This window comes from Taudactylus pleione, unplaced genomic scaffold, assembly GCF_031769625.1.
Source record: "Taudactylus pleione unplaced genomic scaffold, aTauple2 ptg000037l, whole genome shotgun sequence".
NCBI classification, from domain to species: Eukaryota; Metazoa; Chordata; class Amphibia; order Anura; family Myobatrachidae; genus Taudactylus; species Taudactylus pleione.
Genome location: NW_028284439.1, coordinates 11,931,625 through 11,946,348, shown reverse-complemented (window position 1 = coordinate 11,946,348; position 14,724 = coordinate 11,931,625). Strand labels below are relative to the sequence as shown.

At 44.2% G+C, this 14,724-nt stretch overlaps 1 protein-coding gene across 1 annotated transcript in view; it reads left to right on the top strand.

The window, feature by feature from the left end:
- Positions 1 to 14,724, top strand: part of PLD1 (phospholipase D1) — a 262,771-nt gene that overhangs the window by 31,382 nt on the left and 216,665 nt on the right. The window contains exon 2 of the mRNA XM_088452406.1: positions 6,247 to 6,326. The gene's annotated coding sequence lies outside the window, so the exon portion shown is untranslated. The remainder of the gene's footprint in view (positions 1 to 6,246; positions 6,327 to 14,724) is intronic.

Genomic DNA, 14,724 nt, shown 5'->3' with positions numbered 1-14,724 from the left:
CTTAAAAAGAAAGAACGCATTGGAGAGCTCAGCAACACCAAAAGACTCGGAAGACCATGGAAAACAACTGTGGTGGATGACAGAAGAATTATTTCCTTGGTGAAGAAAAACCCCTTCACAACAGTTGGCCAAATCAAGAACACTCTCCAGGAGGTAGGTGTATATGTGTCAAAGTCAACAATCAAGAGAAGACTTCACAAGAGTGAATATAGAAAGTTCACCACAAGATGTAAACCATTGGTGAGCAACAAAAACAGGAAGACCAGATTAGAGTTTGCAAAACAACATCTTAAAAATCCATTACAGTTCTGGAACAACATCCTATGGACAGATGAGACAAAGATCAACTTGTACCAGAGTGATGGGTAGAGAAGAGTATGGAGAAGGAAAGGAACTGCTCATGATCCAAAACATACCACCTCATCAGTGAAGCATGGTGGTGGTAGTGTCATGGCATGGGCATGTATGGCTGCCAATGGAACTGGTCCCCTTGTATTTATTGATGATGTGACTGCTGACAAAAGCAGCAGAATGAATTCTGAAGTGTTTCGGGCAATATTATATGCTCATATTCAGTCAAATGCTTCAGAACTCATTGGACGGTGCTTCACATTGCAGATGGACAATGACCCGAAGCATACTGCAAAAGCAACCAAAGAGTTTTTTAAGGCTACAAAGTGGAATGTTATGCAATGGCCAAATCAATCCCTGACCTGAATCCGATTGAACATGCATTTCACTTGATGAAGACAAAACTGAAGGGAAAATGCCCCAAGAACAAGCAAGAACTGAAGACATTTGCAGTAGAGGCCTGGCAGAGCATCACCAGGGACTGAAACCCAGCGTCTGGTGATATCTATGCGTTCCAGACTTCAGGCTGTAATTGCCTGCAAAGGATTTGCAACAAAGTATTAAAAAGTGAAAGTTAGATTTAGGATTGTTTAGTTTGTCCCATTACTTTTGGCCCCTTAAAAAGTGGGAGGCACATATAGAAACCGTTGTAATTCCTAAATCGTTCACCTGATTTGGATGTAATTACCCCAAATTAAATCTGAAAGTCTGCAGTTAAAGCACATCTTATTTGTTTCATTTCAAAGCCATTGTGGTGGTGAATAGAGGCCAAAATATGAAAATTCTGTCAATGTCCCAATATTTATGCACCTGACTGTATATACACACACACACACACACACACGTAACACATCCACAGTGTGTGTATAATATATACATATATATATATATATTTCATTTAATATTGTGCCCACCCAACCCCACAACCAGTAGCACCACCACACATATAAAAAAAAACATTATTTGACTCACCTTCCAGGCTCCAGGCGAAGGCAAGCACATAGCAGCAGACCCGGGGCAGCAGCTGCAGCTCCTGTATATTCACCTCCGCGGTCTTCAGATGCGGCCATCGAGGAAGTGGGCTGGCGTGGGGCTGTGCAGCGCGACCTTTGACGTCACGCCTACAGTGCCGTACAGCCCCACCGCGCAGCCTGTCCGCTTTCTGAAGCAGCGCTGCGCTCTGAGTCTGAGCTAAAGTGCTCAGCGAGCGCTGTCCGCCTGCAGTCACCGGTGACTGCCAAGGAGGACCGCAGCGGAGACAGCTAAATGCTGTACTGCACCGGTCTTAGTAGGGGAAGGGCAGTAGTGGCAGGGGACAGGGTGTGGGGGCCCCCTATGCGTGGGGGCCCCTGGACGACCGCCTCTGTCGTCCTTCCTTTAATCCGGCCCTGACTGTTATTCAAGTGGCCTGCTGGCAAACAAGTAAAAGTTGTCTGCTATATAACCAAAAGTGTAATTTCTGCAAAGTGTACCTCTGCTCATCTACAGTACTGTTTACCGCCATTGAACTTTATTGCCTCAGCTCTGCCAAGACTGTTATTCAAGTGGCGTGTTGGCAAACACATAAAAGTTGTCTGCTATATAGCCAGAGTGTCATTTCTGCAAAGTGTACCTCTGCTCCTCTACAGTACTGTTTCCTGCCATTGAACTGTATTGCCTCAGCTTCAAAGGCTGTTAGTCAAGTGGCCTGCTGGCGAGCAAGTAAAAGTTGTCTGCTATATAGCCAGAATGTCATTTCTGCAAAGTGTACCTCTGCTCATCTACAGCACTGTTTCCCGTCATTCAACTGTATTGCCTCAGCTTAGCAAATACTGTTATTCTAGACCTATAGTGCTTTTAACTATTCACATTGTCATTCTGTTATAGTTAATAATTGTAAGTGTACTGGTTTGTTTGGCTCTCATGTAGCTGGCCATGTTTGTTTTACCTTGTCTCTTGTCAAAGAAACTGTGAACCATTATAGCCCAAATAAACGGCTTTGTTTTCGAAGAACACTGTTTTCAGCCTCTGTGTCTGCAAAAAAGGGGTTGAGATATACTTGCCTCTCTGTGTGTCCGGTGTGTCCTTACCACTGGTAAAAAGAAACTGACCACACAAGAAAACACACTATAGATCCTGGTTATCACACATCACTATACCTGGAGACACTGGTTCACTGCCGCCCTATTACAACGCTGCAGTTGGTGAGGTACCTAGTTTGTTTTGGGACCCTGTGTGTAGACAGGAGGAGACAGTCGGATGCCATCAGAGTCAGTCAGTGCCACAGGGACAGGTGCTTTATGGGTCAGGCTCCAGACATTGCACTTGAATAATACATTGTTACTCTACCAGAGGGTCATTTACTTGGTAGAGCTGGACCACGGACTGGTGGCCAAACTAGGAACCTCATTCAGAGTCGGTCGTTGCGGCCACACGGTCATACGCCACCGATGTTCGCTAAACTGCGCATGCGTAAAGTTCGCAATGCGCGTGCACAAACTAGCTGCTACGATCAGAAATTTCTCTCTCCTTGAACACAGCCAGGTCGGTAGTTTGAGTGACAAAATGAGGCGTTTGTGGGTGGTAACAGGGGAAGGTGCTTGAAAACAGGGGAGTGGAGATCCGAACGCAGGCGTGCCTAATTATGCGAACGGCGTTTTATGGGAGTGCATAATTAACAAAGTAGTGTCATGGCACACGTGACATGGGTGGTTTGTACACTGACCTGATCGTAGTGCTTAAGAGAGGGTATGGTCAACCTTAAGCTCTACGACCAGTTCCGATGGTTACCGATGGTCTCGATTAATACTTATATGGCCGGAGATGACGTGTAATGCGTACGAGAAGGGGGCGTATTTTTTGTCTTACGGCCGCATCCTCCCCTTGGTCGGCCAGCTAACGATCCAGTCTTAAGGACGCAACTTGCAAGTGCATCATTTGCATATCCGGCCCCTTTTCCCTTACGACCGTGCGGCCGCAACGACCGACTCTGAATGAGGTCCTAGGTCTCTACCCCTGCATTACCCCAGTGGGCCCTTCGTGCCCCAGTCCGACACTGGATTCCTCAGAGGGAGACTGGAGCAGGAAGCGCCATGGCAACAGTTGCTGACAGTGAGTGGCAGAGGTTCAGACCTATCCTATGGGAGGGGAATGCCTGGAACTAACCCTCCAATAGCCCTTTCTGTCACCGTGCTCCTCATATACCCACAAAAGGCTGCCCTTCAGCCCAGCCAGCACCAGGTACACTGGGAGCTGTCCAGAAGGCACTAATGCTGAAAGGATAGTAAAGTAACCATGAGTACTGACAGTGTCCGGCATGTCTAACACCATTTTGACTAAAGAAGGGGCAAATAATATGCAAAAGCTGACAACCCTAGTTGCAGCCTAATCCTAACCCACCCCTAACTGCAGCCTAACCCTAACCACAGCCTAATCCTAACTTCACCATAACTGCAGCCTAACCTACTGTAACTGCAGCCTAACCCTAACCGCAGCCTAATCCTAACCCTACCCTAACTGCAGTCTAATCCTAATGGCAGCCTAATCTTAACCTCACCATAACTGTAGCCTAACCTAACTACAGCCTAACCGCAGCCTAATTTTAACTCTACCCTAACTGCATCTGAGCAGAAACTATACGTATATACACATATAGATATATATTCATATACATATACACAATTTCTTATCAATTGATGGCACAACTATCTCCTCTAGCTCCAAAGTGCGTTGTCTTGGAGTTATCCTGGACTCCTCCCTCTCCTTCAAACCACATATCCAGAACCTCTCGCAGTCCTGTCGTTTCCATCTCAAAAATATTTCCAGGATCAGACCCTTTCTCACCCAGGATGCTACTAAGACCCTAATACACTCAATGGTCATCTCCAGATTGGACTACTGTAACCTCCTCCTATCTGGCCTCCCCAAATCCCATCTCTCTCCTCTCCAGTCTCATCTTTCTCTCCAAATACTCTACCTCCCCTCTCCTGCAAGCCCTCCACTGGCTCCCCTTCCCCTTCAGAACCCATTCAAGGTTCTCACACTCGCTTACAAAGCCCTCACCCATTTCTCTCCCATTAACATCTCTGACTTCATCCCCCTCATCTCCTGGCCGCCCTCTTCGTTCACAACAAATGCACACGGCGGTGTGCCAACTGATTACTTCCTCCCACTCCCGCCTCCAAGATTTTGCCCATGCTTTTCCCCAACTCTCTCCCTCTTCCCATCAGACTCTCCAACTCTCTACAATCCTTCAAACGGGCTTTCAAGACCCTGTACTTCATCAAAGCCTTCCAGCTCTCATTCTACCTTGCTGCTACATGCTCCTTCCTCCCTGTCTACTCCATTTGTGTGACGCCTGTTTGTCTGCCCTCCCCTTTAGAATGTAAGCTCTTGCGAGCAGGGCCTTCTTCCCTCATGTGCTTCTCCTTACTTTATTTTCATCTACTTCTTACTCCGCACTAGGGCACCTAACACTTTGTTTATTCATTATTTACCAGTTATTTATATAGCGCACACATATTCCGCAGCGGTTTACAGAGAATAGTTGGCCATTCACATCAGTCCCTGCCCCAGTGGAGCTTACAATCTATATTCCCTATCACATACGCACACACACATACGCACTAGGGTTAATTTTGTGTTGGGAGCCAATTAACCTACCGGTATATTTTTGGAGTGTGGGAGGAAACCGGAGTACCCGGAGGAAACCCACGCAAGCACAGGGAGAATATACAAACTCTGCACAGTTAGGGCCATGGTTAGAATCGAACCCACGACCTCAGTGCTGTGAGGCAGTAATGCTAACCATTATACCGTCTGTGCTGCCCTTGGTTGCTTATGCTCTGTTGCTTATTTGGGGGTTATGGTCGCCAATGTAGCAATGTATATTATCCATGTCCCTGTCCTGCATTGTATTGTATTGTACTGTAAGTCACTTATTTGTTTATGTACTATGTAAGGCGCTGTGGAACACTTGTGGCACCATATAAATAAACGATAATAATAATAATATTAATAACCAATCAGCTCTGAATTGCCTTTTTAAAACATAGCCTGTAAAATGACAGAAGCAGAAGCTTATTGGTTAGTAACTGTACTTTATCTTTCTCCACTTTATGTCTCTCCAAGCCATGATAAATATCCCCCTATATAACCTAAATAATACTTTGACCAATACTAATTTTCTTTTAAGGTGAAGTTTTTAATTGTAAACTAAACATACCTATCACTTCATACTTTTTGGAATTGTACAGCTGCTTAAAACATACCATAACTGCTCACTAAGGGGTCTATGTACTAAGCTCTGGAAAGTGATAAATTGGAGAGTGATAAACTACCAGCTACTCAGCTCCTAACTGTCATGTTACAGGCTGTGTTTGAAAAATGACAGTTAGGAGCTGATTGGTTGGTAGCTTATCACTCTCCAATGTATCACTTTCCAGAGCTTAGTACATCTACCCCTCACTGTTTATGGCCATGTCAATTTTATGTACACACACTAGTGTATGTCTGAAAGCAAATCTCTTCCCCCTGTTACCCTAGTTTGATCAATTACAGACATCTCATGCATTATCATCCTCTTACTGCACTTGTGAAGACATTTGTTGTTATTTGCAATGAGATCATTTATTCAACATGAAAATTCTACTAATAGCTACTGATTGATTCCATACAAATCTCTTATATATTAAAAAAAAGATGTAAAGTGTTTGTATTAGGTATACCTCATATCCAGGAGTTATTTCTCAGTTAAGCCAAAACTATATTTAAATAATTTTCTGCCACATGTCCAAGGGTAAGCACACAATGACGGACAAGTCACATAAATAGTTGCTTTAATTTGTTTACCTTGTGAACTTGAAACCAACTTTTTAAATGCGACCAGTTATTGTATATTCATATTTTTTTTTACAGATGTACACAGTGGAAAAAGAAGAAAGAGTGACCATCACATAGGCTGCGACCAGAGACCAGCTTTCTTTTTTCTTGGTCAGGTAAGTTATCTTATTTGCCCAGGTACAGCCATAGTATTGTCTGATAATGTAAAATCAATCACCTGGACCAAATGGATCTATATATAGAGCAGGGTTACTGCATAGTTGATTTTAGTTATAGGCTGCGTAATTTTGTGGATCAATGTTCTGCTGGCTCCCCTGAGGTGTGGAGTCTCCTAGGTTATTGGTCTTTGCCAGTAACCCTTTCAAGCATGTGATAGACTTTGCAGTGAGGCACTTACAGGTTGCAGGTCCAATACTCATTAGGCAGATGCTGGTGTCAGGCAGATCTGAATACTGAGGATGAGGCACCAACGAGACTAGAGATGGTGTAGGGCTCAGAACTGGCAGCACTGGTGTAAGGTCAAAACAGGCAGAGAATTCAGTGTAGATGGACAGACATTAGTGATCAAGGATACATCCAGCAGATAGGGGGACAGATAAAGAATGAGGGATCATAATGTAGGCACATGCTTATACAGATAGGACCAGGGAGCTGGTAAAAGGTATTTTATGGACACTGTAATGATTAGAGTTTCCAGACAAATATATATTTCCACTGAAATAAATAGAAGCAGACACACAAAGATACCTCTCAGTATTTTCAGTATGAAAATCGATACAGGCCACACAAAGCACTCATTCTGGGGTATATTTATCAAGCCTTGGAGAAGGATAACATGCAGAGAGATAAAGTACCAACCAATCAGCATCTACAGTGCCTAGCAAAAGTATTCCCCTTAGCTTTTTACCTTTTTCAGTACATTACAACCTGTGATTTTTTTTATTTTTTTATCTGAATTTTATGTGATGGATCTGCACAAAATAGTCTAATTTGGTGAAGTGAAATGAGAAAACTATATATAAAAAAGAATATTTATAAATAAAATTCTGAAAATTGGCATGTGCATATGTAATCACCCCCTTTGCTATGAAGCCCCTCAAAAGTTCTGGTGGAACCAATTACCTTCAGAAGTCATATAATTAGTGAAATTAAGTCCACCTGTGTGAAATCTAAGTGTCACATGATCTGTCAGTATAAACACACCTTTTCTGAAAGGCCCCAGAGGCTGCAACACCACTAAGAGGCATCACACCATGAAGACCAAGCAGCTCTCCAAACAATTCAGGGACAAAGTTGTTGAGAAGTACAATTCTGGGTTGGGTTATAAAAAAATATCCAAATCTTTGATGATCCCTGGGAGCACCATCAAATCTATCATCATCAAATGGAAAGAACATGGTACCACAACAAACCTGCCAAGAGAGGGCCGCCCACCAAAACTCACAGACAAGGCAAAGAGGGCATTAATCAGAGAGGCAGCACAGAGACCAAAGGTAACCCTGAAGGAGATGCAGAGTTCCACAGCAGAGACTGGTGTATCTGTGCATGTGACCACAATAAGCTGTGCACTCCATAGAGCTGGGCTTTATGGAAGAGTGGCCAGAAAAAAGCCATTACTTTGTGATAAAAATAAGAAGACATGATTTGAGTTTGCCAAAAGGCATGTGGGTGACTCCCCAAAAGTATGGAGGAAGGTGCTCTGATCAGATGAGACTAAAATTTAACTTTTCGGCCACCAAGGAAAAAGCTATGTCTGGCGCAAACCCAACACATCCCATCACCCCAAAAACTCCATCCTCACAGTGAAACATGGTGGTGGCAGCATCATGCTGTGGCAGGGGCGGATCTATATTCTTGCTTTGGGGGGGCAGTGTGTGTGTGTGTGTGTGTATGTGCAGTAGTGGCAAGGATGTGTTTTCCACCGTGTCAGCGATCCATCCATCATCATGGATCCTGATGGGACCCCTGGGAGTGAGGTACGTGTCGCCTGTGTCCTCAGATTCCTCATTAATCCGGTTTTAGTCACCTGTAGGAGGGGGACCTTGTGTGTCATATCAGGGCCGGTTCTAGACCAAGTAGAGCCCAGGGTGTAAATTCCTTTGGTGCCCCACTTAAAAGGACAAAAAAATCAATACTGTTTTTGTGTATACTAAATAAAAACTCACCTTACCTATATGGTGGTTTCTCGGCAATGGGGAATGTCTGAAGAAATTGATCCTCCATGGGCAGACAGTGTCCTCAATCAGTAGTCACTATTCACGTTGAAGATCACATGGTCCGGAAGATGCCTGTTTGTGTAGGAATAAAATCAATGTCATCATCATACAACAGAAGTTCAACCAGAAATGTGCCCCCTGTGTCCCCTCCATCCTCCTGCCCCCCTGTTTTCCCTCCAGCCCCGTCATTCCAGCCTCCAGCCCTCTGTGTCCCCTCCAACCCCGTCATTCCAACCTCCAGCCCTCTGTGTACCCTCCAGCCCCCTCTTTCCCCTCCAGCACCACATTATTCCAGTCTCCAGACCCCTGTCATTCCAACCTTCAGCTCAGTGTCCCCTCCAGCCCCGACTCATTCCAGCTTTCAGCCCCCTGTGTCCCCTCCTGCCCCCAGTCATTCCAGCATCCACCGCTCTGCGTCCCCTCCAGTCCGCCGTCATTCCAGTCTCCAGTCCTCTGTGTACCCTCCAGCCCCCATCATTCTAGCTTACAACCCCTTATCATTCTATCCTTCAGCCCCGTGTCCCTTCCCGCCCCTCATCATTCCAGGCTTCAGCCCCCTGTGTCCCCTCCAGCCACCTGTCTTTCCAGCCTTGTGTCCCCTCCAGCCCCCCAACATTCCAGCCACTTGTCTCCCCTCCAGGCCACTGTCATCCTGTCTCCCCTCCAAGCCTCGTTCAGCCTGTCTCCCCTCCTGGCCCCTGTCATCCTGTCTCCCCTCCTGGCCCCTGTCATCCTGTCTCCCCTCCTGGCCCCTGTCATCCTGTCTCCCCTCCAAGCCCATGTCTTCCTGTCTCCCCTCCTGGCCCCTGTCATCCTGTCTCACCTCCTGGCCCCTGTCATCCTGTCTCCCCTCCAAGCCCCTGTCATTCCAGACTCCAGTAATTCCAACATTCAGCGACCCAACATTCCGGCCACCTGTCTCCCCTCCAGGCCCCTGTCATCCTCCCCTCCAAGCCCCTGTCATCCTGTCTCCCCTCCTGGCCCCTGTCATTCCAGCCTCCAGCCCCGAGTAACCTTAACAACCAACCCACTTACCTTCATTTCTGAAGCCGGACTGCTCCTTTTTCTTCCAGTTCAGCGTCCTACTGCTCCTGCTGCTCCTGCTCCTCAGGCTCTTCTGCTCTTCCTCCTCCTATTCCTGAACACTTGACTGAGCACTTTACACGTAGCATGTGTCCCTGAAGAGAGCCGGCTGGGTCAAGTGGGCATGGCCTAATCGCAGGTCCACGCCCCCTTATGGAGGAAGGGGAAAAACATTTTTTTTTTGCAGTTGTGTTATGGGGGGCAATAGCCCTGATCGCCCCCCCCCCCTGGATCTGCCACTGTGCTGTGGGGATGTTTTTCAGCAGCAGGGACTGGGAAACTGATTTGAGTCGAGGGAAAGATGGATGGTGCAAAATACAGGGATATTTTTGAGCAAAACCTGTTTCAGTCTGCCTGTGATTTGAGACTGGGACGGAGGTTCACCTTCCAGCAGGACAATGACCCGAAGCATACTGCTAAAGCAACACTCGAGTGGTTTAAGGGAAAACTTTTAAATGTTTTGGAATGGCCTAGTCAAAGCCCACATCTCAATCCAATTGAGAATCTGTGGTCAGACTTGAAGATGGCTGTTCACAAGCGGAAACCATCCAACATGAAGGAGCTGGAGCAGTTTTGCCTTGAGGAATGGGCAAAAATCCCAGGGGCAAGATGTGGCAAGCTTATAGAGACTTATCCAAAGCGACTTGCAGCTGTAATTGCCGCAAAAGGTGGCTCGACAAAGTACTGACTTTAGGGGGGTGAATAGTTATGCACACTGAAGTTTTCTGTTACAGTATGTTGGCCTAAATGTTGTTTGATTCACGATATAAAAAAACACAACTTCACAGTTGTAGGCATGTTCTGTGAATGAAATGATGCACACCTTCAAACAATCCATTTTATTTCCAGGTTGTGAGGCAACAAAACATGAAAAATGCAAAGGGGGTCAATACTTTTGCAAGGCACTGTATCTACGATATCTGCCATTTTACAGGCTGTATTTGCAAAATGACAGGATCTGATTGGTCTGTACTTTATCTCACTTAAAACACAGCATCATAGTACACGTCACCTGGCTTGTTTTTACACTGAAGTGCTTGCGGAAGGGTATGGTCAACCTCTTAGCGAGTGGATCTGAATCAGGCCCACTGTTCTATGTTCAGATATATTCTGCAATACTAGACTTTACAGTTGATGGTGGTCAATATTACTGAAGCTTTCCAAGGTATAACATTTGTACCAGCAGAGAAAGTTTTAAGCTGCATACACACGGTGCAATCTGTACAACCAACAAATTGTAATATATCTTTCAGTGAAGTCATCCTGCCACATCTCTGACCAGGCAAAGTTGACAATATCGCACAAGTTGGCCTGCATGTACGGACGATCATAGATATCGTTATCGTTTATGCGGGAACAGGCATCGTTGGTCGATCACTGCTTAAAAATTAACGATATGAATGATATATCGTTGAACGTTATCGTTTATATCGTTCATAGATATGGTACCGTGTGTACCCACCATTAGTTACACCACTGATATTTTCTTCTCTGTTGTAAATTTGTTATTTTATGAAAAGGGTAAAGAAGAAGTGAGCCAAATTATTTCTATTCATCACCTTACTGTGAAATTAATCTTACGCATTGCAAGGTGTAATTTTCCTTATCTGTTCTGTCTCATCTAAATGTCTCACTTTAAAACTTTGTCACACAAATGATTCATGCAATAAATTATTACATTGTAGTCTGTTCTTCTTTTGAGGAGCACATGATAATTCAAAATGATAAGAAATGTATCCTAAAGTTTCATTTGAAAACTCTGGTTGTTCTGCCATACGAATGCCAAGCAAACCATACTTTCACTATGATAGCGGGGTGTCATTTGCCAAATTGTAATTGCACCAATCTGTATTTGTACAGGTGCTTTTGATTTCATGACAGCTTGGACAGAGATGAAATTGTGAGAGATAAAGTACAAACCTATCTGTACCTTTACAGGCTGTGTTTGAAAAAATGACAGGAGCTGATTGGTTGGTACTTTATCATTCACATTTTTATCACTCTCCAAGCTTTCATGAATATCTTGCTGTGTAATAAAATATGCATGTTGCCATAATACTTATCTATCTGTTTTTTTCCCCACAAGAAGACAAGTAGATTATAACTTTAAAATGTACCTAGGGCTATTAAAATGAGCAGAATTCTCTTTAAAATATATAACTATTTTGTCTGCTTACAAAGAATAACTAAAATGTGTGTACACAGGGCCGTAGAGAGCCGGCCTGGGCGCCATTACTGTTGGGGGCATGGCCTAATAGAAGGAGGCATGGTCATGTACTCTTAAAAACCTTATTTGCTGTGCGTTGGGCAACGCTGTGAGCCCCTCAGCCTGGAGCAAATCCAGGGGTGGAGGAGAGGAGACTGCTGCTGTTGCTCAGTGGCAACAGTTTCCCTGGTCTCCCACTGGAACCCAGCAAACAGCAGAGTGTGCTGGGCTGCTGACAGGTAAGAGGGAGGGGGCGGCATCAGACCCGGGCCCCCATCAGGACCCTCCAATTAATACCCAATCCCACCCTCTTGGTGTCCCTGTGTGTACATACTGTCGAATTAAAATAAAACTTGAACTTTTATTTATGTGCTATGATAGCTTTACATACCTCATCCCAATTTGCAATCCTTGCATTGAAGCAAGAGCCAGAAAAAGTGATCAGAGGGTGAAGTGTTACACCACAGGGTATGCGTTTATGATGCCGGCGGTAGCTATGCCGACCGCCGGCATCTCCACTACAGAATCCCGGCGAGGGTTAATTAACCTACGCCGGGAGACCGGCACCCGGCATCCCGACCGAAGGGATGCTGGGCGCCGAGCGCAGACAGCCGCGCGGGGGGAGGGTTAGGTTTAGGGTCCCGGGAGGGAACTTAGGGTTAGGCACCCCCCCCGGAGGTTAGGTTTAGGCTAGGGGGAGGGAGGGTTAGGTTTAGGCACCCCCCGGGGGGAACTTAGGGTTAGGCACCCCCGGGGGGACTTAGGTTTAGATGGCGGGGAAAGGGGGGGTTAGGTTTAGGCACTTAGAGGTTAGGCACCCTAAAGGAGGGTTAGGGTTAGGGTGTAGATTAGGTTAAATAATACCTACCTTTCGCACGATCGGGATTTCCTTCCACGTCGGGCTGGCGCTGCCGGGATTTGAACCGCCGGCCTGTAACACATGTATTCCCACCACAGGGGTCTTTTTTCAAGCAATCTAAAAAAAAAAATATTTTCAGCAAATCACAGATCTGACAATCTTGAAAGGCTAATCATTTTACTAATAACGGTCACCAAATTGGCTGATTGTCTTCATATACTTCAAGTCTATAGACCTGATTGCTGATATTCAACACGATGGACAACCTGATTTAGTGATTCTATGAATTTTTTGATCGGAACCGTCAATCGCTGGACCCCTTACACTGCCGATTGTTTGGAACAATCATCTTCAAAACTCCAAATTGCCCAATTAATCGCAGATGTACAGTATGGGGACGTTTACACTATTGTACTAGGTTTTAAGACCCTTTTATATTATGTTTTCATTCTGTATTTTATATTGACGTGTATTACAGCTAAACGTACAGTATCCTAGTAGACATTTGTCCATCAGATCAAATCCTTAAAATGGAAATCTATCTGATCCACTCAATCTGAGTATATATTTGTCTACTCCTGAGATTACCACTGATTATATTTTTTCTTCAGTTACCTTTGATTCAATAATTTAATTAATTAATATAAATAACTTTTTAATTCAATATTGTGATTTAGCCAAGATCAATTAAGGTAAAGCTATATGATGATTATGGAGTATAAAACACATTAACATATATGTTGTGCTCCTTTTTATTTTGTTGCCCAGGTAACTGTGAATTAACTGTTTTTATTTTCCAAACTGCACTACAAAAATGATTGGATGCTATGGACAGCACTAACTTCCCTACAAAGTTAACCGATGAACAGTTTTTATAACTGTCAGCTAACAATGCTTTTTTTTTCTTGTAAATGTTTTTTATTATAAATGTTTTTTTATTCATTCTAAAGCAAAACATTTACAGTAGGCAAAGGTGAAAGGGGTTATTTTATATCATGGTGCAAAGATCAATGTAGGTTCAGTGTGTGATTGTGAGTTTCATTGTTATTTCCCTGGCACTAGTCCATTTGCTCAGGAAGGATATGATTAAACAGACAAATAGATAAACCGTGCTTAAGGTCGATAGTTTCCAAACATGTATATTCTCTGTATGTTAGGAGCCTCGCTGCAATGTGCAGAAGATGTGGGATATCTTTATCTGGACCTTATAAATTTAGAGCTGTTAGGGCTAAATTTACTAAGCGGCGAGTTTGGTGCCTGAAACCGTTGCAGATTGATGGCAGTTTTCATGTCAAATTGCTAGCATTTAATAAAGGTCAGTTTTGATGTTTAAACATAATCCATCATCGATCCCTGACAGATTAGAAATTACAGCCAGCAATGGCGGGTTCCAGGGGCGAAAATACAGTCCCCTTCCTTCTTTGCTGTACATCCCTACTATGTGGCATAATGTGAATGTGCCACTACTGTGTGGTATAATGTGAATAAAGGGTACTACTGTGTGGCAAACTGTGAATAATGGGCACAATTGTGTGGCATAATGTGAATAAGGGGCACTACTGTGTGGCATAATGTGGATAATGGGCACTACTGAGTGGCATAATCTGAATAAGGTGCTCTACTGTGTGGTATAATGTGAATAAGGAGTACTCCTATGTGGCATACTGTGAATAAGGGACATTGCTGTGAGGCATAATGTGAATAAGGGGCATTCATGTGTGGCATAATGTAAATAATTGGCACTACTGAGTGGGGGTAACATGAATAAGAGGCACTACTGTGTAACATAACGTGAATTGTGGGCACTACTATGTGGCGTAATGTGAATTGTGGGTACTACTGTGTGGTATCATGTGAATAAGGGGCACTACTGTTGGCAAAATGTAAATAAGGGGCACTACTGTGTGGCATAATGTGAATAAGGGACACTGCTGTGAGGCATAATGTGAATAAGGGGCATTCATGTGTGGCATAATGTAAATAATTGACACTACTGAGTGGGGATAACATGAATAAGAGGCACTACTGTGTAACATAACTTGAACTGTGGGCACTACTATGTGACGTAATGTGAATTGGGGGCACTATTGTGTGGCATGTTAATTTTGAGCACAATGTGTGGCATAATGTGATTTGGAGGCATTATATTACTGTACATATATTTTAACATTGATTGTTTAAATGTTATA